Genomic DNA, 25,128 nt, shown 5'->3' with positions numbered 1-25,128 from the left:
CTGTGTCTCATCAGTCTGTCCCAGCCTCTCCTTTACACCTCGGTGAGGAGATTTTATGGGACTATCCCTTTCAGACCTATCAGAGGTCTTTTGTAAAGCTTTCACAGGGGGCTCCATGGATGCTGAAGGGGATGACCTACCACTCTACTTGGATCTTCTGGAGGACGCAGCTGAGGAAGAATCCTCACTGTCAGATGACAAAACCTCCTTACGTGACTTCATTTTTTGGAGCCAAGTCAGCAAGCGGCCTGTAAGAGGGCGGGTCTGATAAACAGGCGTGGAGGCGGTAGTGGTGGTTTAAAGGAAACAGGTTTATTGAATACAACGGATGAGGTAACGGGAGGTGGAAGGGAATCTTCAAACTTGTCGTCTTCTTCTTCTTCTGAGGTCTCCGGGGAGGTGTCAGGTGATGAAAGGGCTTGGGTGGTTTTCGTCAGATCTTCAGGACGTGGCGGCTTGCCCCGGTGGCTCATAAGAGAAGGGAAATAAAGGAGGGTATCGTGAGAACTCTAAAGAAAGTTTCTGAGACAACAGCAATACCGTCACCACACCTTTCGTGACTAGGGGCTGGAAAAACGGACGGGGCAAGTGGGAGAAAATCGTGATAGGGGAAGTTCAGGATATTTACGGAAGCTTTATAGTGCCTAGGAAGGTACTGAGTGCTCATACGTAAGGTCCTTCATATAGCCAGCCAAGACAAGACTCGACAAAAGTGTACAGTGCCAAAAGAAGTAAATGCTGTCAGGATTAACCGTAACGCCGTGCACTTTTAAAATACCCCGTGCGGATACTCGTGGTTTGGCCTTTTACACAATTGCACAATGCCCTTAACAAACAACGGTCATGAACACTCAATTTCCCACGCCGTGTCTTCTTCCTCCTGCTTCCCGATACAATTTCCCTCGAGTCGGTATTACTCACCAACCCTGCCGTAACTCTTCCTAGAGTCACGGCCGCTCTCCAGCATCCACCGGACACCACCAGTCCTCGCACCAGCTGTCGTCTTCGACGTCCTGTTCGGGGCTGAACTGGGTCTCCTCGGGTCCCGCGTCTTCGGTCTCCTTCTCTGTACTCCTTTCTCCGTCTCCGGCGTGGACGCCCGTTGTCTCCGCCCTTGCCTCTTTATGGCTTTCTGTCATTCGTTCTGCCGTACCACATCCGGGTAGTTCCTCCTCCTCTTCCGGGTTACGGTACGCGGCGTTCCCGTTTTCCTGAGAAGAGACAGTAAAGGATCGTGGGTGTTGCAGTCCACTTGTAGTCCATGGCAAGGTACGATTGTCCTCTAAAACGGCCACTTCCTCACACGGCCTTCCCTGTCTCTCAAGGTCTTTGTAGAGAATGTCCTGCAATCTGTGGGCTTGTGGTCCGGGTACAAGCAGTAGATACAGTCCTCATGCTTGTCCTCCACAAACAGCCTCTTCTTAGAACAAGTAGCACAAGCTCTAAATAAAGCCTTCTTCTCCTTGTCAGACATATTAAAGTTGAAGAAATGGAAAAGAAATCTGAGCAGAGCTCAGTGGAGACTCCCTAGCACAACGTGCTGTAGAATAATCTGAGGCTCAGAGGCTCTCTCAGGAGGGTTCTAAGGGGGGTACACAGACAAAATATCGATTTTTTAATATCGATAAGCAAAAATATCGAAGTTTAAATATCGATATACAAAAATATCGAAGGTAAGTAATATCGACAGTCTAAATATCGATATTGGTATGATATCAGTAATATCGAAGTTGTAAATATCGATGTTAATAATATCGAAATTAATAACTTTGATGTTACTAATATCTATTTTTAAATAAATTTAGTGTATATTATATTGTATTAATTATGTTTTATTATTTTTTTTAATGTTATTTTATTAAATATTGTGTTTTACTACTGTAGCGGGTTGTGGGTTTATAGGGGAATAGGGTGGGAAGTAATTTAATTATGTTAAATTAATTATTAATTATTAGGAATTATTAATTAATTAATTGAGAATTAATTTTAAATTATTTTCAATTAATTTATTAATTGATAAATATGTTCTGTAGCGGGTTATGGGTTTATAGGGGAATAGGGTGGGAAGTAATTTAATAATAATTAATTAATTGATATATGTTTGTACATATTTTAAATAATTAATTGGTAATTAATTTCTATTAATTAGTTAATTAATTATTATAATTTTTTATCATATTTATAATTATTGATTAGTTGGTAATTAATTATTATTAATTATTTTATTAAATTAATTAAAGTAATTTTTATATATATTATTTATTGTTATTAATTAATTAATTGTGCAAAATAATATTAATTATTAAATTAAATTAATTACAGCAAATGTGCTAATATATTTATTTTATTGTTATTGTTAATTAATAATTAATTGGTAATTAAATAATATTAATTAATTGTGGGTTCAGGGGTATTTTTAGGGTTCAGGGTCAGTTTTCAGTTCATGGGTACAGGGGTATTTTTAGGGTTCAGGGTCAGTTTTCAGTTCATGGGTAAAGGGGTATTTTTAGGGTTCAGGGTCAGTTTTCAGTTCATGGGTAAAGGGGTATTTTTAGGGTTCAGGGTCAGTTTTCAGTTTTTGGGTAAAGGGTTATTTTTAGGGTTCAGGGTCAGTTTTCAGTTCATGGGTAAAGGGGTATTTTTAGGGTTCAGGGTCAGTTTTCAGTTCATGGGTACAGGGGTATTTTTAGGGTTCAGGGTCAGTTTTCAGTTCATGGGTAAAGGAGTATTTTTAGGGTTCAGGGTCAGTTTTCAGTTCATGGGTAAAGGGGTATTTTTAGGGTTCAGGGTCAGTTTTCAGTTTTTGGGTAAAGGGGAATTTTTAGGGTTCTGGGTCAGTTTTCAGTTCATGGGTAAAGGGGTATTTTTAGGGTTCAGGGTCAGTTTTCAGTTTGTGGGTAAAGGGGTATTTTTAGGGTTCAGGGTCAGTTTTCAGTTTGTGGGTAAAGGGGTATTTTTAGGGTTCAGGGTCAGTTTTCAGTTCATGGGTAAAGGGGTATTTTTAGGGTTCTGGGTCAGTTTTCAGTTCATGGGTAAAGGGGTATTTTTAGGGTTCAGTGTCAGTTTTCAGTATTTGGGTTAAGGGGTATTTTTAGGGTTCTGGGTCAGTTTTGGGTTTTTGGGGTACAGTCGTACAGGGTAAAAATTAAATAAATTTAAATTAAATCAATTAAATGAAATTACAAAATATAAAATTACATTAAATTATTACGTTTTTAATTTATTTTAAATGTATATGTATTAGTTTTAATTTTTTTATTATGTTTTAATATTTTTATTTAATATTTGTAACATTATATGTATTTTATAATTATTTTAACATTATTATTAATACATTTAAAAAAACGATATTTTTAATTCCGATATTTTTGTACTACGATATTATTTTTTCGATATTTTTGTACTTACCTTGTTAGGGATAGGATTCCGATATTTTTGACTTCGATATTTTTGTCCCGATATTTTTGTATGTCGATATTTTTGATTTCGATATTTAGTCAGACATTCCTAAGGGGTGAGGCTGTTCGGATTGGTTGTTGCAGAATTTTTGTTCTCTTTTACAAAAAGAGGTGGACAAGCTACAAAATGAGATGAGGCCTAGGCCTAGTTTTCTCTTTTGTACTTACTGTTATGGTATTTTGTATTTACTGAGGCTCCCATTCCGACGAGGGGGGAATGATGCAAAGCATGGGAATCTATGAAAGTTCCAATACTGGGGCAACAAAGCCTTCCTCATGGCCATGAGGTTGCTCTCTTCTCCGTCGGGTTCCGCAGTGCCTTCGGGCCAGGCGGCCCCGGCGTCCTCGGGTGCTTCGGCCCTGGCGCCGTCGGCGACTTCGGTCCCGACGCCACAAGGCCCCACTGGATCCGCTCCGGATCCGGGTCGCTGCTGGTCGACCTTACGACCCCGCCAGCGTCGGCCCCTAGGGTGTCATCCCCGGCGTCGTCCCTGCACGACGCCGAACCTGGTCTACCCCTCGGTCAGGACCCGGTGTCGGATTGGCGTCTCTCGACGCCGCATTCGGTGCCGGCCAAAGAGGAATTCATCGAGGGTCTGGGTCCATCCTTTATCCCTGAATTTCAGGACATGGATGATGAGGGAGACTGGGGTGGGTCTGAGGACTCCCTGGCACGTGAGTGCCAGTCATTTCAGGACTGGACACAGGAACTAGGGGAAGCCAGTGGCCAGGATACCTCCCCAGACACTGGTTTTGTCTCCCCTCCTACCGTGGCTACCAAGGAGGGGGCTGCTTATAGTGTGGTACTAATGAGGGCAGTCAAGGCCTTGGCTCTTGAGCTCCCTGTCGCAACAGTGAGGTCTAAAATCCTCACAGAGATCCTTAAACCGCAGGTAAGCTCCCCAGACCCTCTACTGCTGTTTAATGAGGGTCTTACGGACGTCCAGTTGGGCACTTGGTCCAAGCCCACTACAGGTCCCCCTGTAGATAGGAACGTCGTTAGGCGTCACCGCCCAGCCCCGGGCGACCCTATTTTCTTGTCCACCCACCCCACCCCGAGAGCCTGGTTATCCAGGCCTCTACTTCCCAATCCGCATTCCCAACTGCACCACCAGATCGGCAATCCAAGAGGTATGAACAATTCGGAAAGAAGATGTTCTCCTCCCTTAGTTGGGGGTTGCGGTCGGTCAACACTGCGTGCCTCTTGGGCCGTTACACCCACTCTCTTTGGGATATGGTTGCGGCCGTGCTGCCTGGGTGCCCGGAGGGAGCCTGGGCGAAACTCGCTCAAGCCCTCGCGGAGGAAAGGGACGCGGTGCAGTACTCCATACGATGTGGACTGGATACCACGGACTCGCTAGGAAGAGCGATTTCCACGTCTATGCCGCTTCGCCGCCATGCCTGGCTGAGGTCCGCCAACTTTTCGTCCGATGTCCAAAACACCCTTATGGACATGCCGTTCGATGGCAGCCACCTCTTTGGTGGCATGGCAGATCATGCCCTGGAACGCTTTAAGCACTCCAGGGCTACGGCCAAGTCCTTGGGTCTGTCAGCCCCGCACCAGCAATCTTCTGCCCGGCACTCCTTTTGTGGCCATGGAAGGGGTGCTCCCACACGTCCTGGCAGACATGGGCCGCAGGCTAACATTCAGCGCGGTGGCGGACGTGGTTACCGTTGCAGCGGTAACAGGGGACAATGGCGCAGCCAGTCCACATCTACCCCCACAGCATCCGCCTCAAAGCCTTCCTAGTCTGAGCTTTCAGGCCCATTTGACGCCAGTGGGGGGCAGGGTTCGCCATCACCTCCTCCACTGGCGCACCATCACATCAGACAGGTGGGTGCTGCAAATCGTCCGAAGGGGCTACTCCCTCCACTTCGAGGCGACCCCTCCAGCCATGCCACCGCAGTACACCCGCGTGTAGGGGGATCACTGCAGTTCACGGTAGGCCACGAGCACTTTCAGTTTACCGTGCTCCCCTTCGGCCTTACCAGCGCCCCACTGGTGTTCACGAAAGTGATGGCGGTGGTCGCAGCTCAACTGCGCAGGTTAGGGGTTTCAGTGTTTCCCTACCTCGACGACTGGTTGTTGAAGGCGGGCTCGCACTAGACAGTCGTCAGCCACCTCCAGACTACGGCCGACCTCCTGCACCTACTGGAGTTCTCCATCAATGTGCCGAAGCCACACCTGTGTCCCTCTCAGAAGCTCCTCTTCGTCAGAGCGGTTCTAGACTCGGCACAGTTTCGGGTTTATCCTGCCGAACAGCGGGTTCGGGATATTCAGGCTCTGATTCCGATCTTTCAGCTGTTATCCCGAATCTAGGTCAGGTTGACGCTGCGGCTTCTGGGGCTGATGGCCTCCTGCATCCTTCTGGTGCATCACGCCAGGTGGCGGATGCGGGCTCTGCAGTGGGACCTGAAGTTTCAGTGGGCCCAGCATCAGGGCAACTTGTCCGACCATGTCTTGATCTCAGAGGGCACTTTAAGACAGTTGCAGTGGTGGCTTACGGACCGCGATTGGGTCAGCGGCATATCCCTCTCCCTACCCCAACCAGAGCACGTAGTTGTGATGCACGCGTCCCTCCAGGGCTGGGGGGCCACATGGGAGAGGCAGAGATCAGAGGCCTCTGGTCTCCGGCGGAGTCCCGGCTCCACGTCAACCTTCTGGAGCTGCGAGCGATCCGGCTTGCACTGAAAGCACTCCTCCCCTTTGTCTGGGGGAGTGTAGTGCAGGTGTTCACGGACAACACCACCGCCATGTGGTACTGCAACAAACAGGGCAGGGTGGGGTCGTGGACCCTATGCCAGGAGGCTCTGCACCTCTGGCAGTGGCTGGAACATCAGGGCATGACCCTGGTGGTTCAACACCTGGCAGGTTTCTTGAACGCCAGGGCGGACGAACTCAGCCGTCAGTGCATAATGGATCACGAATGGCGTCTGAACTCGGACGTGGCACAAGGCCTCAATCAGCAGTGGGGAGAGCCTTGGTTAGATCTATTCGCCACAGAAGAGAACGCGTAATGTTGTCAGTTCTGCGCGTTGGAATTTCCAATGCGGCGCTCGCTCAGAGACGCTTTTCGTCACGAGTGGATTTGCGGTCTGTTGTAAGCATTTCCGCCTATACCACTTCTGCCCAGAGTGCTGAAGAAGATCAGGCGCGACCGGGCCCAAATCATCCTTGTGGCTCCGGACTGGGCACGAAGATACTGGTATCCCGAGCTACTCAGCATGTCAGTCGATCCCCCGATTCGTCTGCTTCTTCAAGAGGACCTTCTGTCGCAGCAGCAGGGGACGGTTCTTCACCCGAACCTGTCCAGCCTCTACCTCCATGCGTGGAGATTGAGCGGCAACAGTTGAGGCCATTTGACTTGCCTCCTGAAGTCTGTGATGTAATTCTGGCAGCCAGGCTTCCCTCCACAAAATCGGTATATGCCTGCAGGTGGAACAAATTTGTGGCATGGTGCACAGCAAAGGCTGTGGATCCGCTTTCTGCCCCCCTTTCTGAGGTTCACCTCTTTCTTCTTTCTGTTGCCCAGCAGGGCTCTGCTCTGGACACTCTAAAGGGCTGCATCTACAACAAGGGGGAGAGGCGAGTTCCACTCAATCTGAGTGGGAGGTCCAGCAACAGCGTGCGCCCCCGAGAATAAAGTAAAAAATGTGCTGGGCTGTTCCTCAGTGGGGAGTAATGTACGCGTCACGCTAGTGTGATGGTGCCACTGGTTTCAGTAAGGTCACAGTAGGGCATCCATTTTGTTGGATGTAATGCCCTCACACACCCTTGCAGGTGTCATGCTTCATCACCTGGGCTGCTCCTCATTGGGTCGGCGCTGCAATACCCAACGGGCTCACCTCTAGGAGGGGCACTTTATCGGAGATCTTTTATCCAACAGCCGTTTTGTGAAGTGCGGGTGTGGGGCCAGAATAGTGTAGACAAGTGAGTGAGTTTAAAATAAGGCTGGGAGTACCTTAAAGAACATTTTATACTGCGGGTCTCCTGTCTTACTTAAAAAGTGCAATGGCAAGCACTGGAAGGAAAGTAATGTTCCTATTTCAGTGCTGGTCAGTGTGTGTTGTTCATGGTCAACATGTTTCTCGCGTTCATGTTTAATTCAACTTGCGATTCTTCAGGACCTAGATTTATGACGTGTCTACACTAGAGGACCTAGTCAGTATCCAATAGATTAAATTAGGAAAAACACAAGAAGGAGATACTTCTTGTGTCAGTGAATCTGTGCAGCTCTGGAACTACCTGTAGTGATGAGAAGAACAGGGCATAAAAACAGACGTAAATTTCCTGGCTGTTTATATAAGGCACGTTGTACATTTCTCTAGCGCACGCTACATAGGTGCTGTTTGCCTGCTTAAGTGTTAAAAGAGTGGTTTAAAAAGAAACTTTCAGACATAATAGCAACAGTGATCAGGTTGTGCGCTACATGCCCCTGTGAAAGTTTACGCAGAGCAGATGGTGGTTATGAAAAAGAATATAGGACTCACCTATCAAGTGAATATACCAGCCTTCATCAGTACCCGGCGGTCTGCACATTTAATTAACAGGCTTCCATCTATTATGGCTGTATACAGAAGGAGAGAATGTTCTTGCTACTGAATTAGAAATTTGAGTGTTTATAGCGTTTTTAAAATTACCATTTTGTCAAGGGCAGTTAGTGGTTTGGTGTATTGTTCTATCTATCCTGTGTAGATGATCGAATCGGTGTATTGTTCGTGGTCTGAACTATAATCACCTTTGTAGACTTTGTTCAGGGTATTTAGATGTAAACTCATTGTCTTAATTATTATTGACATGGTTCCTAGTTTAACCTGGTTCTATCTCCCATATACTAATATAAACAACCGCATGTATGCAATGTTCGGAAAGCCTAAGCAGCCCCCCTTTGTTAAACTCCACTGGTGGTTTCTGTGGCAGTCCTGTGCTCATCTAGTCAGGAATCGATTCTTTAAATCCCTTACCAGAGGAGTGTGGGTGGCTTGCAAAGCCTTGCAATAGAGTTTCGGGTATGGAAATATTAGCCATATGCTCGTCATGGCCCCGTTGTGTTGTGTTGCGGACGCGACCCTCTTTCCTGCCCAAGGTAGTCACAGCCTTTCACATCGGTCAGTCCATCACCTTGCTCACCTTTCTGCCTCCCTCGAAAGAGGAAGAGAGGCTCCACCGTCTGGACCTAAAACGTGCGCGCTTATACTATCTGGGTCGCACACGCCAGTTCCGGGTGGATGACCAACTCTTTGTTGGTTATGTGGGCACTAAGAAGGGACGGGCGGTGCACAAACGGACCATTTCTCGATGGGTCGTCTTGTGCATCAAGGCTTGTTACTCTCTGGCTAAAAAGGAGCCTCCTGTGGGGCTACGTGCCCATTCCACTCGGGCCACGGCAGCTACACCTGCCCTGGGCCGGGAAGTCCCCTTGCAGGACAACTGTCAGGCAGCTACGTGGGCCTCACTGCACACGTTCGCAAGACACTATTGCCTGGACAGCCAAGTCCGGAGAGATGGCTTTTTCGGCTGTTCCGTTCTCCAGGACTTTCTGGTGTGATCATTGGTTCACAGACCCACCATCGGGGTTGGTATTGCTGGGGTATCTATTCTAAGGTAAGGAATCTAATACTAACCTGTTTCTTTCAGATGCAAAAGTTACTTACCTTCGGTAACTATATATCTGTAAGAAACAGTAGTTAGTATTAGATTCCTTACCGCCCCACCCATCCTCCCCGTTCTGCGAACCGATATCTAGGGTTAAGGTCATCCCCTTTCAGGGCCCTAGTTTCATGGCACCAGTGTTGGTTTTTATTATGGCTCTGCGTTTATGGCGTGGAAAAGCTGTGTATAAGAACTGACGTCAGCGCGCGAAGGCGGCGTCTAAGTACTTCAACGTCATTCCGGCATTAACGACGGACGCGGAGCCGCAGACGACGCCTACTGACGTGCAGGGGTACTGCTACGCAAAATTTTCCGGATCGAGTCTGACGGCTGGGGATATTCTAAGGTAAGGAATCTAATACTAACTACTGTTTTTTTACAGAGGTACACTGGATCAATGGATAGCCGTAGCTCCAATACACTCACTCAGAGAGGAATATACACAAATGTTAGTATGCTTGAACCAATGTCTTTAGTGTTTTTCCTTCGCTTGAAAAGGCAGCTTTTTATGCCACCCTCCACCGAGCTTGTTTCCAGCTGATGATCTCTTTTAAAACTGTGCCTAAATATCTCGCTTGAAACGTAGACACTTCCATTTCTTGAAATGTTGATTCTATGATTGTTCTAGTGGCATGCAAGAGAGGGTGTTCTATTTTACTGCATCACAGCCTGCCGTTTGCAGATGTTTATGTTTCAATTAGATTATTGAATTGGATCAGAACAGCTAATGAAAGCCAGGGTAGATACCTAAGATCTTTTCCTTTGGTATTTGTTCACCGAAATATAGTGCCGGTAAGGCACAATGCATCCCTAAACCTAAATAAAAACGCATCAGTAGATTATTTGATGGTGCTTTTCCTCAGTCAAACAGTTTGCCCTATGCCCATTAGAATTTGTAGTTTTTGAAGGCAGTGCATCCTCTATATATACATTTCCAACAAAGGAGTTATGGAGGAGGAGCTACGACAGCAAGCAAGATGGCCGCATAGCCTCCCGGCTCCGCCGACCCCCGTCTTTCGCTCGAAGATCCTGTCATATATCCTGATTTCTCGCCTTATATCCGGATGCATGAACTATTCTGCAGACTGATGGTGCAATCCCGAGAATTTTCCGACATGGTGGAGAGGAGTTATGTCGAGGTTTAATTTGAGGCCTAGCCAAGTCTGGAAGCCGGGGTCTCTAGTGTTGGTCCAGCCGGATCCGAGTTGAACAACAGCAGACCGGAGAGAGCGGCAGGGTCCGGTCCATGGAACTTCCGACATCTTTCTGATTGCTTTGCTGCCGGTCTGCTGCCTGGAACTGTACCGGAGGTGAGGTGACGAGTGACGCCCGAGGTGGTGTGTGTGGGGTCCGAGACCCGGGGGGCTGGCGTACGTAGCGCCGGTGCCGTCGGATCGGAGACTTGGTGCGCACTAACGCCTATTGATGATCGGTCCCTCACGGTTCATTCCTGCTCCGCCTAATCTTACCCCGGGGAAGGCGCCTCTCCGTGGGAGTCAATATGCTTGATACTATGCAAAGCCCGGCGGAGCGGGCTTTGTGCGCCCCGTCATTGCGGTCAGTGATGGCGGCCCTTGAGGCACTTCAGGCGACTATGAGGACCCAGGCCTGGAATCTGATGTCGGCGGCGAACAGAATTAGAGGATCGGGACCGGACTTGGATGTGCTGCCCGAGACCCGGTGGCCAGTTCCTTCCCCTATTGCTACCCCAGCGATGCAATTTGACCCGGTGCTCGTAGTTTTCCATGCTCCTACGGAAGTGGAACGGTTCGAACATGTGGAGATCGGCGATACACCTACAAAGTTGGAATCTTTGGATCTGCAATTGGCGGAACTTTTCACTGCTTTTCCCGATTTGGAGACGCTTGCTCGTAATTGTGATCTGTGTGGGACTGTGTCGCACCCCCTTCCCTGCGGGTCCATCAAGATGGTGGATGGGATAGTGTCTGGTCTTAGAGTCGGGAAGGGGCATCATTGGACTCGAGCATCTACTTTGGGACTTGCCATCCTTACTTCGACTTATAGACTATGGTTCGACAACTTCTGCTTGACCTTTGACAATTTTACGGTGGGGCTCTCTTTATAGGAGGGGATCAGTGAATTTGATCGACGGGGCCAAGGTTGAGACTGTTGTTTGAGGTTTCACAATTTTGATTTATTGGTAACGGGACTGCTCTCTTTGGTTAACGGAGTCCGGGGCGGGATTTCTAGTTTCCTCTGATGTACTGTTACATTGTGGTCTGCTTGATTGTGTTATCATGGCGGGGGATTCTTCGTTGAGACGGGGGGGAGAGTCCGGGAGTGCGTTTGACATAGTCCTCCTCCATTTCTCTCCTTTTGGGTAGGGTCTTAGTCCCTTCTTTCTTTCTCTTTTCCTTTTTTCCCTTTTTTCTTCTATATTTCGGGTTCATTTACGGGGCGACAGGCATGCTGCTAGGGGGGTAGGCCGTAGTCATCTGCAGGGGTGCAGGGTGGGAGGTTGGAGGGGGGGGATTTTGTTTTTATTATTTGTTTCTATGGCCTTTTTTCTTCTTATCTTTCTTCGCCTTTTGTTTTGTTTCCTCTTTTTCGGGTCAGCGTAGTGGGTCTATTCTTTTGTCAATTGTCGACTTTTTATATGTGCCTACACTTTCACAGTACTTCAGTACCATTGGGCGGGCGCTCCACTGGCGCGAACATTGATTGTATGCTTGTTTATCCTGATTCGTATGCCTAAGCGCCATGGTTTTGAATAATATCGAATTAATTGTGGGCCTCCTACTGTTTTGCCTGCCCTTTCTGCACCTTTGTGATATTGTACGGCACCTTATCCTTCTATCTTTATATTATAAAATGGAACCTTTTATTATCCTGTTACTCGTATAGTATGCCATGCTGCCAGTTTTAATTGTAGTCATATTGTGTTCGCCTCCCGGGAGGCCATGTCTGGTTCTAATTGCTTGGTTGAAATGATATTGATTAGAGGCCAGCCCGGGTGGTTGTAGGCCCGTACTTGTAACTGGTTGAAGTATTAATAAAGGTTTTCCCAAAAAAAAAAAAAAAAAAAGCAGTTATGGCTATCAGGTTTTGATAGTGGCAGCAGCACAAATAAGCATTGGCAATGCAATAGGTCTCGCATTACTTAAAGTTTGAGCTATTGGCATTGCATTATTATTTGCAACTCCACTAGGTCAAACTCTCAGTAATGCTAGACCTATTGCATTGAAAATGCTTGTGCATCATTGCAAGCATGAGGTATCACGCATTTCAAAATAAATACTTATGTAAAGTTAAGGGCAAGCTGCAGTAGGTTAGGAGGCATGGGCGGAAAATCCGTTCCGCTCGCGGATTTTCGGGAAATCCGCAATCCGCGAGATTCGCGAATCTCCCGTAAAATCCGCAAATCCGCGAGCAGCGGATTTTGCTCGCACTGCTCGCACTGTTCGCGTGAGTTCGCGCCCCGCGAATAAGTGCAAAATTGCAGAAATACGATCTTAGTAAAACTGAAAGTAACTACTTACCAGGTTCAAAAGTTCAGGCTCATCATTAGTAGCCATTTCCTGTAGTGCTTCCTGAGGGGCCCCTCCAGAGTTCAGTTGCCAGTTGAAACTATTATGTGACCCTGCTCTGAACCTCAGAATAGTTACACATATGCCACAAAGGTCCTGAATTACAGCTAAGGGAGACAAGCAGGAGCCAGGCTGGAAGTTAAAATCCATTAATCAGCCCCTAATTCATTATTGTCAGTTGGGGCAGGGCAGGTGTTGTAACTAATTTTGCAACAATGAAAGCACTTAGCAAGTGCAAAAGATCACTAATCAGGGCGCACTAAGGAAGCAGGTGCCAGCTAAAAAAATATTCTGTGACACATTAATCAGCCCCAAATTAATTCAGGTCACTTGAGGCAGGGAAGGTGTGCTTCGCTTTGCCGAAAATAATGTACACTGGACAACCAGAGGGTGTGGTGATGAAACAGAGGGTGGCATGGGTGGGCCAGAGGGTGGCATGAGTAGTCAGAGAGTGGCAGTGGTGACAGAGAGTGGCAGTGATGAAGAAGAGTGTCCCAAACAGGCTGGACACGTAGAAACAACAAGTTCGCAAAACTTGCGACCCGACAGGTAAGTTCGCAAATTGCGAAATTGTAAAAACCCTCGCGAACTGGCAGAAACACGGGCGAACACAAAAAAAAAAATCCGCAAATTCGCGGGAATTCGCGGATTTTGCGGATTGCGAATCCGCAAATCCGCAAAATTCGCGAACGCGAGATCCGCAAAATTCGCTCATGCTTACAGTAGGTACCACACTATAAATCATTATTTAATATTTGAGGTGCTCTTCAATCAGTAATATTAATACTTGGTAGAAAAATTCAATAACATTCTTGTGGGAAACTGCAAAAGAGAGTTAAATATGCAGTGCGCACTTCAATAATGCCGTCCTTTCTCACAAATAATGTATTGTATGCAGAGCATGGGAGGGGATCCCCCTTTTATCACGGACAGCATTTCATCTATGAGCATTCATTGACATACACCTCTCACACCAGGCTCCAATATATTTTGGTCTATATATTTAGATGTACTTATGGATGAATTAGCTGCAGACAGGTGACGTGTTTGTACCTTGGGCTCTGGTCACTTCACAGAACGAGTGACGAAGGTGGCGCAGTTTCAGAGGACAGGTAACATATCAAAGTGGAGCCCCTCACCTGAGACTCCTGCGGTGCGGTGGGTCAGACATCTCCTCGGGGAGGGCTCTGCTCAGATCTTCGTACACACCAGGGGCTCTTCTGTGCGCGTCCTCATCAGCAGGGATATAGACATCCGAGGGGGCCTGGCCACATCCGTAGGGTTGAGACACCACAGGCACTCAAGACTTGTGCTGCAGGGCTGTCAGACGCCGAATAACCCCGAGACCTTAACCTTAAGGGGCAGACACCCAGGAGCTGAGACCACAGCTGTAGGGACCAGACACTGAGGGAACAAGAGACATCTGGTGGTGGTTAGATGAAGAACGAGCGAGAGCCTAGGGGTCAGACACGCAGGGTGCGTGGGCCGACAGCTGTATTACGAAAGTACCCAAGGGGATAGGAGACAGACACCTAAAGAGTCTAACACTTCAGCGATAGAGGGGTCAGAGTCCCAGGGAGCCCAGACCTCGGCTCGAGCTGCCCGCTATAGTGCTAAGACACCCAAGGGGTATATAGACAGAATCTGAGCCTTCAGCAGTATGGAGTCAGACATCCAGGGAGCCCAGACCTCAGCCCTAGGTGTCTAACACCCCGGCCTCCTGAGTCGCCCGCTATAGTGCTAAGACACTCAAGGGGTATACAGACAGACTCCAAAAGAGTCTAGCGCTTCAGTGGTAGGGGGTCAGACACCCTGGGAGCCCAGACTTCAGTCTTGGGTGTCAGATAGCCCTGGAGCTTGAGCCGCCCTCTTTAGTTCTAAGACACCCACGGGGTATAGAGACAGACAGCCAAAGGGCCTGGCACATCAGCGGTAGGGGAGGTCAGACCCCCTGGGCAAACAGACTTCAGTCCTAGGTGTCAGACAGCCCCGAAGCTCGAGCCGTCCGCTGTAATGCTAAGACACCCACAGGGTGTAGACGGTCAGGCTCCCTGTAGCTCGGAGGAGTCCCAGCCGTCAGCCACGGATCCCAGCGCTGCTCTCCAGCTCTCTCTGGAGGAGCTGTATTTATATGCTCAGCGCTGATCCTCTACACAAACACCCTCGAGGAACGTGGAGCCGCGCCAGGCTGCGGGCTCTGTATCCTGCACACAGTAATGCAGAGGATCACAGGTGGATGAGAGGGGGGGCTGGAGGAAGAAGAGGAGGGGGAAGACGAGACCGGAACATTTCACATGTATAATTTAACAAGCTGAGAATGAAGCACTGAATACGTATGATCTCACCTGGCGTAGAGCAGTAAACAAATGCATGAGTTTAATCAGACTAGAACACTGCACTTGTACGAGCATGTGAGAGTAGGTATGAAATAACCGGGACTGGAACATTTCACATGTATGATCTATTCAATTTGAAACACTGCAAACGAATAAACTATGCAGATTAAAACGCTGCACATATATGAGCTAGTGAGAATGGAACACACGACAAATGTGCAAGCTGAGACAGATACACTGAGTAGCTATGAGTTAATCAACAGTATAATACTGCACGTTTAGATAATCAGACTGGAGCACTGCACACGAGTAACAAGACGTCCGTGGTTCTTTCATTTATTTGCTACCCTGTGAAATGGATCCAAAAAAGAACAATCCCGCGAGTGGTGCGTGCGCGCCACAGCGAGACATGCGGTTTCAATTATCGCGCCCAGTCTGGGCATGATAATTGAAAGCACATGACGGCCGGTGCTCGTAACAGACACCAATAGGCAATGGGCGGAGCAATGCGCCCGCCTTTGGCCAATTGCGTGCAAGGGCCAATAGCCTGGGTCAAAATGAAAAGCACACGCACAAGCGTGTGCGGTTCCTAGGTCCGTTTCTAAACCCCCTCCAAGAGGACTCTCGCTGCACGACAGTGCTGCGCACTGCAATGCCGGCGTGAGACCTAAAAAGATGAAATTCATAGGTTAAGGTGCTAACTTAGCCTTATCTTCCTTCCCTGCCTTACTTACTCCTTCTTAACTCCCAACCCCGTTGAAAGTGTGAAGCAGGTGTTAAAGATTAGACTGCAAAACGTCAACATTATCGGCGCCATCTTGCCCCTTTTCAAGTCCATTCGTGCGCGTAAGCGGCAGCCATTTTGAGCACCATGGCCTTCCTGCCCCTCGCTGATAACCAGCGCGTCTCTCTCTCTCTCTCTTAACCTCGCAAGCATTCCCCCGTACGCTGACAACCCCCGCTCTCTCATGCCTTGGGTCATAAACCCCTCTCCAGCGCAGCTTCACCACGGAATCCCATCCTGTTCCCAGCGCGACACCTCCCCTCATTCCTTTCATGGCCTCAAACCCTTTTGATGCAAACCCCCTTTTCCTGTGTCCCCGTTTGTCTTCCTTGTTCCCAAGCCGCCACCTGGCCCTGCGGATACTGTTTATTACCCGTACAGTAGGAAGCTTCCCCTCCCCATCAAAAGATCCCCGAACCGATCAAAAGCCCCCACCCCACGAGATCCGATCAAACCCCATGCATTCCGTGAATCGGCGGAATGCCCTGCTGTGCAACAACCATCACCTGTTGTGACCGGGGTGGGGAATCCAACTGTGAATGTGTGTGGGAACGGGCCTGCAGGGGAGATTCCGAGGATGTTCTTTCTAATACTAAAATGTTGCAAGAATGTGTTATGTGCAATAAAGGTCGTAAACCCTAGTATAAGAGGCCAGGCCTCAGAGATGTGGTTAGAGCACCTCGTGACGATACTTGCTGTCTGAATTGATGTGTTCTCCTCCGGAGAGAATAAAATCCTCGTTTCCCGCCTTCCAGTCTCCAGCGCCTGCTTCTTCATTGATTAATATTGGTGGGTCATAGAGGCGATACCGCCGGGCAACATAAAAGGGTCTTTGGTTACCGGTTGTCTTTGGAACCCTTTTTAACAATTGGCGTCCCAAACGTGGGGCCCATCAGCGACTCGTGGATCCAGTGGGAGAGGTCCCGACGACAGAGTGAACGACTGCAACGATCGGAAGGTACCCTGTCCGATAGACCCTCGTCTGACAGCCGATCATCCGAACTTCACTGGTTCCGAACAGACCTCTCTCGAGTGATCTGCGGTCCTGACTGGGAACCATCAGGAGTGCCACGAGAAGTACGAAGAGAAGAGGACGATCGGGCGCTGGATTCGGAAGACGAGAAACTGTCCATGCGGTCCGGGTAAGGTCGTGTAAACACGACGAAATTGCGATAGTGATAGATAATTGGAAGTAATTGATAATTGTTGTGAAAATACTAGTATTACTTTTTGTTAATTTATTGGAGATTCACTGTCTACAAACGGAGAAAAAACAGGCTCTCCCTTTATAAACAGCGAAGGATAGGTACGCACCCGTCGGACCTATCTTTCTCCCCCACTGAACAATTGCCCCTTCCCCCCATTGATTAACTGTTATAGATTGTTTTCTGGAGATTCTCTGTCTGCAAACAGGGAAAAATAGGTCCCCTCTTTACAGATAGTGAAAGGGTAGGTGACGCGAACCTTTGCGAGCCTACTTATTCTCCCCATTGACCATATTGATTTTTTATTTTTGACCTAACATTGATCGCTCAGAATTGGTTCATGAGGTATTCACTACGTGCAAACAACGTAGAATATAAATATTCTGTCTAGTCTTTGCGCGCAGTGATAAGATAGGTAGTGCTGACTATTATCCCATTGTGATCCGTCATGCCTGTCTTCTCCCCACTGGTTAGTAGCCTGTTTAGCCCGGACCGCTTATTAGAGATGAACCATCCGGCTCCGCTGGAAGGCACCCCTAATAAGGACATGTTCACAAAGCATGGATTAGTCGCTATAGCCTATAGCCAGCTGTGGCATAAATATACGAAAAAGGATCGAGAAAGTCAGTGGCCACTGATGGGATCCTTCGAAGACGATAGAATAATCGCACTAGAAACAGCCCTTGGTAAAAACAAGACGACGCCCACTATGCTTGACAGCTTCGGCATGTGGCGAAAAGAAGCCGAACAGCGCAAAAAGAGAACTGAGAGTAGGTTGGGAAAAGAGCTGCGGAAAGCAGCCCACCTAGCGGCCCAGAAACTAGAGAAAGAGATAAAAGAAAGAGAGGATACCAAACAGAAGCTAGAAATAGAAACATCAAGCCAGTGTCTGGTTAGAACCCCCTCCGCGCTCTACCCTGAATTACACTCAAAGCAGCGAACCAACGATGATCTGCTGCTAGGTCCTCCGATCATCCACATGCCCCCTCCATATGCCCCTTCCCAACCCTTAGCCCAACACCCACTATCCCCAGGTACCAGCGAGAGTAGCCCCACGGCTTCAGCCCCCATGGCCTCCGTGCCGGCTGAACTCCTCGTATTAGATGTTACGCAAACGACAACGCCGGGCGACCCAGAAGCCCGAAGGGTTGGTCCTGTTAGAGCATATAGACTAAGCAAACATGAACGAGCAGGGGTCGACAAGATAGCAAAGATACTGGTAGAGAAGAGGGAGGATGAAGAGTCCGTCACGGATGTGTTTAATTCTTATACTGGGAGTCACAGACGACACTTTACTGTACAACTGTGTTACCACGTCTTAAATGCATACGAGGACCGATATCAAGAAAAAGGTCCACAGAGCCTAACGACTCTGTACCGGAAGGTTGATATCGGGGATGAGAGTGAGAGTGATGTGACGGACCTCCTTACGCGTACGCTTAAGGTTCTCCGCCACCTCACTGAACAAAAATCAAAAATCGAACCCACTACATCTGTAGCAACCGACCCACAAACTGAACGACCTAACACTATGATGCCGATACGAGAGGCTGCCCCTTACTGGGTTCCTCCACGAGGTGAAGGGACTCACGATGACGCAAATAACAAAGATGCAAAGGGAAGGGTAGTATACAATTGGGTCTACCAACCATGGGACCGGCAAGAGATTCTGACCTTCCGGAAATCTCTGCCTGACCTACGTAAAAACCCCACTGCCTTCTATACTGAGTTGGGTACGGCCCTAGGTTCGACGATTATGACTCTAGCTGACATCGACTTGATTTTCGGGTTATGTCTACCAGCTGATGTGTGGAAGCAAATCCGGAAAGTCGACCACTCTGAGCTGTTTGGACATAACTGGTCACAACTTGATGGCATAGACAGACAACGAGAACCCGGACAAAAGCCTTTAAAAGCCATTTTAGACCTCCCGGATAAAATCGTGCAGAAATTAAAAACCCTGATCCCAGAAAAGAAAGTGGACTGGTCGATAGTAACGGCTTGTCGCCAAAAACCTCAGGAGGATGTATCAGAATACTTCTCCCGGTTTGAAACGGTGTTCTCCGATTACAGCGGCCAGGACCTGACCACTGCAACCGGACACCATCTGTTTGTCCAGAATTACGTTAAGGGCTTATCACCGGAGGTCTCGCAGAAACTGCAGGCCAGTGAAAGTAGTTGGGCAGCCTTCAAACCTACGGCTATCCTCCAGATGGCCCAATATTATGAACATCAGAAAAACGAAAACGATAGAACAACAGAGAGGAAGAAGAAAGAATTAAAAGAGAGGGTGATGATAGCTCAACTGCAAGGGGTGACTCTGGGACGAGACCAATACCGAGGAAACCATCAGATGAATGTCCCTAAAACGGCACCTCCCAAAGACCGTGCTTCAACTCCCCACATTGGACGTACAGACATTAGGGAGGACCAGTGTGCCTTCTGTAAAGGATCGGGCCACTGGAAATCTCAGTGCCCGGTTCTTTTGGAACTCACCAGAAATAGAGATCCTAGAGATTCAGCAAACGAACCAAGAAATAGAGGACCACAGCGAGGGCCCCCAAACAACGCAACTAATGACAGATCCAGTAGACCAAACACATTTGATCGACCCCGACAGAACCAATGCCAGCAATCTGACTACGATGACGTTCATGACTTTGCATAGGACTGCCCAGGGCAAGGGAGGGATCCAGTCGAGCTCCATGTTGACCAGCAAGGCCCTTATGTCACTGCTAAGGTCCTGGGTACAAAGTCACCATTCCTGGTAGACACTGGCGCAACACGTAGTGCGTTATCTAAACGACTGATTCCAAGGGCACCCTTGTCTGGCTTACTAATAACATCGACAGGTTTCGATGGGACGCCCTCCACTAACCCTTTGTCCGCCCCAATCCTCTTTGACTTAGAAAACAACACCACTGACACCACGTTTTTGCTCTCCTCCAATAGCCCTGACGCAATTATGGGACTCGACTTATTGAAACACTTCCGAGCAACGATTAGATGTTCTCAAGATGGAGTCCGAGTTTTCCTTTACGACAATCCTGTTCTGCTTAGACATTGCCCCCCCAGACACATGTTTTCCATCACCGACGCTGACACTTCCCTGCTTGACACTCTGCCTCCGTATCTGTGGGCCAAAACGGATTCGGATGTAGGGCGCATGATGATTGACCCAGTGCACATCACTGTTCGACCAGATGCAACACTCCCAAAACTTCCACAATATCGGATATCGCCCGAAGGCGAGAAGGCATTGGTAGAAATCATCCAATCACTGATAGACGCAGGAGTGGTAGAGGAAGTAGTTAGCAACGTTTGCAACAGCCCAATCTTGCCCATCATTAAGAAACAGGGAGAAGGAGATGAGAAAGCATACCGCTTCATCATTGACCTTCGAGAGATCAACAAAGTGGTGGTACCCCAGTACCCTGTGGTCTCGGACATTACCACCATCCTGACTTTGATTCCCTCCACTGCCACCACCTTCACTGTCATTGACCTCAAAAACGCATTCTTTTCCATCCCCATCCACCCGGACAGCCGATATCTCTTCGGTTTCACCCTAAAAGCCCGCTCATATAGGTTCTGCCGAGCACCCCAGGGCTACACAGAAAGCCCTAGCATCTACAGCCAGGCCCTCAAGAGACAACTGGATCAAGTCCAGTTACCCGATGGAGTGGTATTAGTACAATATGTCGATGACATCCTCTTGGCAGCCGACACCACTCCACTAGCTGTCACAGCCACCATTCAACTCCTGCATTTCCTTGCAGAAAATGGCCACAAGGTCTCTAAGAAGAAGTTGCAATTCTGCCAACCCCAGGTCACTTACCTAGGCCACCTTTTGTCCAAAGACGGAAGGAAACTGACTCCTGACCGGATCCAAACCATTCTCGACACCCCCGTCCCTAAGACCCAGAAACAGGTCCGCTCCCTACTAGGCCTCACCTCCTTCTGCCGACAGTGGTTGCCCAACTTCAGCCTTGTAGTAAAACCACTGCTTTCATTGCTAGCAAAGGACATCCCTCTCCCACTCCCTTGGACCCCTGAGTGTCAGGCTTCTTTCATGCAACTACGAGATGCCCTCTGTTCGGCCCCTGTGTTGGGTACCCCCGATTACACAAAGCCCTTCTCCCTTTACACCCATGAAAGGGAGGGGTGCGCTTTATCTGTCCTGACCCAGTCCATCGGCTCAAAGCAACGACCATGCGCTTACTTCTCAGCCACTCTTGACCCTGTAGCCAGAGCCCTGCCTGCTTGCCTTCGAGCCGTAGCTGCTGCTGCGATCTCTATCCGACAGAGTGAGGGGATCGTGCTCTCGAATTCCCTCACAGTACTGGTACCCCATGCAGTTGACACCCTCCTAAACCAAACCAAAACGCAACACCTGACGAGTGCACGACTGACAGGATACGAACTGACTCTGCTCGCACCCCACATCACTCTGAAGAGATGCACCACACTGAACCCAGCGACCCTGCTGCCCTTACCAGAAAACGATCCCAATGCGCACCCTGTACACGACTGTGTGACCCTCACAGACGAACAGACCAGAAGTAGGGTTGACCTCAGAGACACGGCTTTCCCCGACCCCGACGGAGAGCTGTGGGTGGACGGTTCTTGCATCAAACTCCCCGATGGCACCACTTCAGCTGCCTATGCAGTCACCACAGCTCGAACTGTAGTCGAGACAGCCCGCATAACGCAACGATCTGCCCAGGCAGCGGAACTGATTGCCCTGACACGAGCCTGTATCCTAGCAGCAGGAACCACAGCAAACATTTACACCGACAGCCAGTATGCCTTCGGGGTGGTTCACCATTTTGGGCTCCTTTGGAGGGAGAGGGGATTCTTGACCTCACACGGCACCCCCATTTTGCACGGGGACCTAGTCTCCGCCTTGATCGAAGCCGTCCTTCTCCCCAAAAAACTTGCAGTCATCAAATGCCAGGCACACAAAAAGGTGACAGACATCATTGGACAGGGAAATGCACTAGCCAACCTCACTGCCCGAGCGACAGCTGAAAATAGGACGACAACACGCATGTACGTGACCAGGTCACAAGCAGAAAAATGGTCTGACGCTAGGGACACTATCAGAGACATTCAAATGGCTAGCACACAACACGAACTGACTGAATGGACACGGGTGGGATTGAAAGATGACGAAGGCTGCTGGCGGACAAAAGACACAAACAAATGGTTGTTACCTGACTCATACCTGATTCCCATACTGACTATGGCACATTCCCCTGCCCACATAGGATCAGCCCCCATGATTGAACTTGTCTCCAGAGTTTGGCACAATGATAAGATCACAGAGTCCGCCAAACGCCTGGTCCAACAATGTTTGATATGCTTGCAACACAACCCCGGGAAAGGAACTGTAGTACCCCGGGGAGGGTTGGGGGCCCGAATCACCCGTTTGAAGTCCTGCAGATGGACTACATCCAACTGGACAGATGTCAAGGCCTGAAATATGTACTTGTGGTGGTATGCGCATTTAGCAAATGGGTGGAAGCATATCCAACCCGTGACAACACTGCTATGGCCACAGCAAAGGTACTGTTAAAGGAGTTTTTCCCCCGTTACGGCCTTTGTCGAATTTTGTGGAGCGACAATGGCCCCCACTTCGTAGCCGAAGTTATCCAACTCATTTTGAAGGGGTTGGGTGTAAAACAAAAGTTCCACGCAGTCTTCCACCCCCAATCTGCTGGACTAGTTGAACGACATAACGCCACACTGAAACTAAAATTGGCCAAAATAGTGGCTACCACAGGACTGAAATGGCCAGACGCACTCCCCCTGGCGTTGCTTTCAATGCGTTCCACCCCCACCAAACACCACTTAACGCCATACGAGGTTGTTTTCGGCCGGCCTATGAATGTCTGGTCTGCACCGAAACCAACTTCCATTCATGACGTCCCGGACGTCCTAATGTCTGATTACTTATGTCAGTTGACTAAAACGCTGTCTGTTATCCATCAACAGGTGCTGCATGCCATCCCTGACACTTCCAGGGGTCCCGGACACACCATTCAGCCTGGGGATTTCGTCCTAATCCGGAATTTTCAGCGTGCCAAGAGTCTGGAACCCCGGTGGACGGGCCCCTGGCAAGTCCTCATCACCACCCGAACAGCACTACGGGTGGAGGGAAAACACAACTGGCTGCATGCACACCACTGTAAGAAGATCTCCTCGACCCTGACCTCGACCGAAAACATCGACAACCAAGAAGAGCTCCTGAACAAGGACCGACCATCACTAACCTGCTATCCTGATATCGACACACTTGAACTTTCAAAATTCTCTGATCCCACGTGCCATCGAAAGAAGGGTATTTCCTGCGTCGAAAGGAGGGAGTCTCGGCTAAGTAGACCACGGACTGAGTTAAATCTCAGAACGGTGACCTAAACACTACCAAGGGTTACCCGGAGAGAAGCAAAACAAAGTCTGTGGTTCTGCCCGCTACCGAGCCCCTTGAAGATGATGGAAGCGCCAAATAAGAAGATGATGAAGGAAACAGGAAATACCCACCGCAGAAACCCAAAAGCAGACAGACTCCATAGCCCAAAGACTATTGCACTCTTCATCACAATCCTCTTCTGCTTTCTCCTCATGACCACACTTTGGATTGTGGAAGAAAATGCACCTGCTCACGAAACATTCCTGACCACTGTCCAGCCTACCACCATGAAGGAACATTATCTGATTTCGCTCTCTCCCCAACTCAGAGAGAGGCGAAAGGAATTTTGGAATAACTCCTTCGTGCAACTACTTCACCAGCACAACCTTGCCACCAATGCCACCAACTGTTGGATCTGTGGGTTGCTACCCCACGCCACTGGACATTCGATACCATTCATCCCTTCACCTTTCTCAGTTCACGGCTCCTGTCTTGCCTGGCTTATGCTTCTGCAAGAAAGCTTTAAGGACAATGCCACCTCCAGCAAAACGGTAACGCATTTCTACCACGGTGTCTGGCGGAACAGAACAAAGACACACTTCTGCCCGCAGACCAACAACAACACAATCCACTTGGACATCCCTGCTAAAGAACAAGTTGAAATACAAGTGTTCAATAATCCAACCAGAACCACCTTCTCCTATCTGCGAAAACGAACGGCTGCCACTCTGACTGTGGCCCTGTCAGTCATCAACGTCACCGGCCACATGTGCATGGAAGGGCTTGGGACTCAGTTGGTAGGCCACAGTGCCTGCCGGTTTTCTAGAACTCTGGACTCTGCCGACCCACCTTCCTTTGTGGCATCTCCAAACATGTATTTCGTCTGCGGCACGAAGGCTTACACCTGGCTCCCCAAAGGCTGGGGGGGCACTTGTTTCATTTCTTTCATCCTTCCTCCGACTTATGTGGCACCAGCAAATCATCACAGACAAAAACGAGCCAAGGACATCGAACAAGCCGATTCAACAGGAGCGCAATTCATCGATGCTATGAAAGGACTAGTCCCCCTCTGGGGCCCGATGGCAAACAGCCGTGCCATCCGACATCTGACTCAAGCAGTTGAGACAACAATGAACATCACGGCTGGTATCCTTGCTAACAACACCGCTGAACTTCAAGCGGTCCGCTTGGTGGCCCTCCAGAACCGCCTTGTCCTGGATGTGGTTCTTGCGGACCGTGGTGGAGCATGCCGCATCATTGGGTCCAGCTGCTGTACATACATACCGGACAACTCACCCTCAGTGTACAAGGCCATCGAACATCTTCACAGACTCTCTTCAGAAGTACACCAGGAACAAGAAGAATGGTCGCTTGGTGGTTGGTTCTGGAACACCGTTAAGAACTGGGGTTGGAGACTGTTCACCATTATCCTGATTCCTGTAGTTGTGATGTGCGGTCTATGCTTAGGAATTCAATGTCTGCCACCTCTGTGTTCATTATGTGCAAATTGCATTTGCCCTAAGACTGTGGACTTTGAAAACGAACGTATGAGAGCGATATATGATGCCGAGGTTAGGAATTTGATGAAGATTGACATTGAGTAAGCAAGTTGGCTAAGATATGTTGAAAAGGGAGGACTGTTAAAGATTAGACTGCAAAACGTCAACATTATCGGCGCCATCTTGCCCCTTTTCAAGTCCATTCGTGCGCGTAAGCGGCAGCCATTTTGAGC

This window comes from Lissotriton vulgaris, chromosome 12 (assembly GCF_964263255.1).
Source record: "Lissotriton vulgaris chromosome 12, aLisVul1.2, whole genome shotgun sequence".
Classification (NCBI taxonomy): domain Eukaryota; kingdom Metazoa; phylum Chordata; class Amphibia; order Caudata; family Salamandridae; genus Lissotriton; species Lissotriton vulgaris.
Note: the sequence above shows the minus strand (reverse complement) of the source record.